The following is a 5370-nucleotide window of genomic DNA, read 5'->3' as shown; positions in this document are numbered from 1 at the left end:
CGACTCCCGGAGACGACGTCGTCGCGTGGCGACGTCCCCGACATGTGCTGCTAATATTCCGGGGTCTCCACGCGCAGCCGGCACTGATCACGCTGCACACGGGCCCCGTTAGGGTCACAAGCAAGAATGCCACGAACGGGGTCACTCCCTTCTCGACCTCGCATGTGCTGATGACTGCTTACGGTTCACGGCCCAAACGGAAACCCCGTTCTCACACGCACACACTCACACACATGCACACGCACACACGCATGCACACACACACTCACACACTCACACACACACACGCACTCGCACACACTCGCACACACACACTCACACACACTCACACACTCATACACATGCACGCACTCACACTCACACAAACATGCACACACTCGCTCACACACACTCACACACTCACACACACGCACTCGCACGCACTCACACACTCATACACAAACACGCACACACACGCACACGCGCACACATGCACACACTCACACACGCACTCACACACTCATACACACGCACTCGCACTCACGCGCACTCACACACACATGCACACACGCACTCGCACGCACTCACGTACACACACTCATACACACACATGTGCACTCACACGCACACACTCACACTCACACACGTCTGGCCAGCATTCGTCCGTTCCCCTACGCAGCACTGGGACGCAGTTCATGGAGAAACGCCAAGAAATAAGGGGGTGAAAGGCTGTGTTCCGACCACGGAGGGCGGGGGTGAGGGCAGACGTCCACTCTGAGCCTGGACCGCTAAAGGGGGGCCCAGGACGAGCCTGCCCAGGGGCGCCCCACCCTGGCCTAAGCACGCGGAGGAAAGCGGGGTGAGGTGGGGGGTCCTTATCCATATTCTGATAACCTCGGGGACTCCAGGAGTATCTGGGGGGCAGTGAGTGACCAGCGGCAACGTCGCTAGACATGGGGGTCCCCACAAGTCCACATGCCCGGGGGTGTGCTCGGCTCCCCCTTTGCCTCCCTCGGCTCTGGGGAAATACCTACTTTGCTGAGTTCATGGTGTCCGAGCCTGTTGTCCCCAACATTCCTCGTCCTCCCAAAGGCGCCCCCAGACCGGCACGTGTGGCCCGTCACCCGGAGGGAGAAGGCCCGGCGTGGCCCTGCAGACGAACACGCTGGAGCGCGATGGCGGCTCCCGCGTTGACGGACACCTGGCATCACGTGATCGCAGCTGCGGCTCCCGCGTTGACTGACACCTGGCATCACGTGATCACAGTTGCGCCTCCCGCCTGACCATCTGCTCTAATTGTTCTCATCCGGCTTGGCTGCGTGGGCTGCGTGGGCTGCGTGGGCTGCGTGGGCAGCTGAGGCCTGTCCTGCCCCGAGCAAGATGACCTCTTAGGAGCTGCTGGGCGCCTGGAAATTGCTCGAAGGTTAGACAGATTCAGTTCAACATTCCACGTGGAAAACTGAATAAAGCCAACATGAAAACTGATGAACTGCAAATCCACTCTCGCCTATGGCCAGCCTCTCTCTGCCCAATCGCCTGCCTGATGACCAGGGACTTGGGGGTTTAGGGATATTTCTGGAGGAAGCGCGGCTAGTCGTGCGGGCCTTCTTGATTAGGCTGATTTGCAAATGGACCAGAGTGGCAAGTGGATCCCAGCTACCGTGCTCTGGGCCATGGTCCTTTATCAAGTTCCCTGCCAGATACTGAGCCCCCAGGAACAGACAGATAGTGCAAACAGACAGAGACCCGTGGCTCCTAGAGGCAGACCAGCGGACGTATGAAGGTCTCTACTCTCTCACCCAAGCTGGACCTACCCTGAACCTTTGTGACCTGCGGAATTACATACAGTCCTACGAAAGTGTCTCATCCCCAAAGCATCTCAGGCCCAGTAGATGGCAGTTCGGCTGCTGTCCCTCTGGCCATTTATCCTCATCATGCCAGATGCAACACCCTCTGGTTCTGGACCTTGAGGACAGAGAGGATGAGAAGCTGTTCATGTCACCTTCCCCAGGCCACCACCTAGCATAGTGTCCCAGCTCTGCTCAGTCTCTTCCTGCTCAGATAATAGCAAACGTCCCCGCGTCTCCAGTTCTCTCTTCTCGGCTGGTCCTGGGGCCTCTGTTCTGCTCGGGGAAAGACGGTGTTGTGTGGGGCCTGAGCCTGTCACAGGAGCATGGAGGGGACATGCTTTTATGTGGCATCGGAAGCCATTCAGAGAAGAAAGGTGGGTGTCCGATGGTCACGTTCATTCTCTCCCACTCTCGACATCCACAGGAAAAGTCAGATACATGGCAGCCCCAGAATAAAAAGGTCAGCGTTGGGGTCATCTAACTGCCTCGGTGGCCTTCTGCCCCCCATGTGCCTCCCCTGCTTGTCATTTCTGAGTGTGGGGACTCACAGTCTTTAAACTTCATTTGATAAAAGCATTTCCTTGAAATATAGCACCCCGCAGTGTCTGTACGCTGTGCTCCGAAGACCAGGGGCCTCTGCGTGGTCACTGTCGGGTGCTCAGGGAACTTGAAGAGGAATAGCAGAGCCTCACGGAGACAGCTTCGATCGGCCATTCTGCATACCGGATCTCGGGGGATTTATGCCAGGGCAAATCCAGCGTGACACTAACATCCCCAGACTCCGCCCACTTCTCCCCCATCCCGGCATGGTCCTGGAACTGTCCGTGTCTCTGAGTTGGGGTGCTGGGGGGATTGGGAGGAGTGGGGCTCCCAGAGCCGGGCCCCCAGATGAGGACACAGACTGCAGTGGGGATCTGACCACCACAGGCAGGTCAGAAACAAGCCCCTTCGTTCTGGAACCGAGGCTTCATGAGTTCCTCCAACATGGCCTTGACCTTTGGTGACCTCACTGTGCTGTGAGTTACTGTCCACCATAATCCCCAAAGAGCTTTTGAGATTCCCGCGCAAGGCAATTGTTGATGCTACCACTGGGTGGCAGCATTCTCCCGTCGTTGGTGAGCTTCCTGGCGGGGACAACCAGGTGGCTCTGCGATCAAATGGCACCGAGCCAAGGCGGAGCCACACAATCCCCAGGAACCGAAGGGGAAACACCCACAACAGACAGGAGCTAAGCGACGCCTCTGAGTCCCGTTTCTGCTCCCGTCAGCTCGATGGCTCAGGAGATGCACACTTAGCTGAGAGGCGTGAAGGCTGAAAGTGTCTCTGGGCGGTGAGGAAGTAGCCGGTGACCTGTGGGGACAGTCCTCATGTTAAGGGTGGAAAGTTTTCAAGTGCGCCAACTAGCTAAGTCAGCTACAGGGAAGAAATATCTTTAGATACCAGAAGTTGTCCTACTTGCTTGCGTGTGGTTTAGCAGGTGTATTGTATAAGATATGAAGATGGCCAAGGTCTGCTTCTGTGATCCATTTACTTGTTAATTAAGGGTGTCGTTCCAGGCAAAGATATGCTAACAGCTAACTTCCGCTTCTGTGATCTGCCGGCTTGTTGAGGAGACCACCAGGATCTGGCCTTAAGCTTTATCAGCTGCCTCCTCTGGAAGCTCAGGGCTGATCTCCTCCAGCCCTGCGTGGTAGAGAGTCAGTCGCCGGCCAGCTAATAAAGGCTCATAATTAATCTCAATTGGCTCCGTGGGTCTCAGAATCGTTCGCGCCATAACAGTCACTCCCGCTGTGGGAGGCTCTGCACCAGGAGCGCCTGGCCAGCTCACTCGGGTAGCTTCTGTCTGGAATGCCTTTGTCACCGTCTTTGTCACAGGAGGCTCACAGTGCTTTCTATAGGACCAGGTCCCCTCTGCACCCCCAGAAGCGGAGGTCTCTTGGGATGGCACTTCCAGAGATTCCCCAGGACCTGCCATTCTTAAAAATGGAACACACCTGGGACACACCTGGCTCACTCCAGTGGCCGAGGTCACACCGCAGACTCACTGCACTAGGGTCCCTGGGTGGGGCCCGGGCCTGGGTGTTCTGCCAGGCATCTGGGGACTCTGACGAGCCCCAGGGTGTGGCCTCACTGCTCTGGGTGCTCCTCCACATAGCAGCCAGAGGACCTTTGCAACCACAAACCCAAGTCTGTCGCCCTCCAGCTTACAATCTTTAAATGGGACCTTACTGAGTTTAGGATAAAATTTGGAATCTGTACCTTGGCTTCTGAGGCTGCTCCTGAGACGCATCCACGGCACCCGCCAGCCTCGAGCACCTGCCCACCCTGGGGGGTGAAGGTGGACCGGGGGGGCAGGTGGCTAAGGCAGGGAGGGCATCGGAGGCAAAGGGCACAAACTCACGACATGCCAGGCCTTTGGGAGTGAATCAACACGGAACTCAGAGGGCGCGCCCAGCATCACAACACCTGTCACGCTATTTAAAGTTGTTCCTGGTGGCTGGTCCTCCCCACGCGTCCGGGATGACCCTGAGAGCAGGGGTCTCACCCTCGGCCGGCGTGTCTGCTTCATCTCTGCTCCCAGTGGTCAGCACAGTGCTTGTCCGGCACATACAAGACACGCGTGTTACAGGAAGAAGGACGGACACAGGGAGGCCGGCTTGGACATGGGCGGGGCTGGAGCGTGCACACACACACACACACACACACACACACACACGCACACACGTCTGCTGTGTGCCTGGGGCGTGGGGGAGCAGGAGGGACGGGAACCGGCATGACCAGCTCCAAGCCAAGAGTTTACGTTTAATCTAAGAACAAAAAGCTGTCATCGAAGGGTTTGGAGCTAGAAGGGACACGGCCAGGTTAGTGTTTTGAAGAAATAACTCTGCTCCAGTGAGGAGGAAAAGTCAGGAAGATACGACCTGAGGGCGGAGGATCGCAGTTAACGGACTTAGTGGTGGTTTTTTTTTTTAGGAACTCAGGCTGAAAGGGATGAGGGCAGAGGAAATAGGGCCCCAACGCACCCCGACTCCAGTCTCGGGATAATAAAGTCGTCCTTGCTGAAGTTTTCCCCAAGGACAGAGAAGAGACGCTTTCTTCTCATCCCAAATAGCAAAGCCCTTCCCGAACCCCGTTTCCACACGCCCCTCCACACCATGCCCCAGAATCTCCATGCGGAATTCTGCTCCCTTCGGCTGTCGGATCCTATTTGCCAGAGGGAAAAGCTCCGTGCTGTCGCGGAACTCTGGGGTCAGTGCCGGGGAGGACTCCTGAGCACCTCGGCAGGGGGACGGGCTGGGTCCCCCTCGCCCCCCACCCCGCGTCTGTCCTCCGGCGGCCATTCTCCTCATCGCCCCCAGGGGGCGCAGCAGGACCACGGCCCTGAGCCTGGGGTGGCGCGCAGGGTCTTCACGTAGGTCAGACTCTGTGCATTAAAAGGATCCAAAAGCGGGTAGTCTCAGGAGAGAGGGTGACCCTCCCACGTGGAAGGGCCGACGCACTGAACTTCCTCAGACAGGAGGGGGTGGCCCTGTCTCCCACA

The sequence above is a fragment of the Pteropus alecto genome, unplaced genomic scaffold (genome assembly GCF_000325575.1).
Source record: "Pteropus alecto unplaced genomic scaffold, ASM32557v1 scaffold65, whole genome shotgun sequence".
Taxonomy (NCBI): domain Eukaryota; kingdom Metazoa; phylum Chordata; class Mammalia; order Chiroptera; family Pteropodidae; genus Pteropus; species Pteropus alecto.
The sequence above is the reverse complement of the archived record's forward strand: the minus strand, read 5'-3'. Positions refer to the sequence as shown.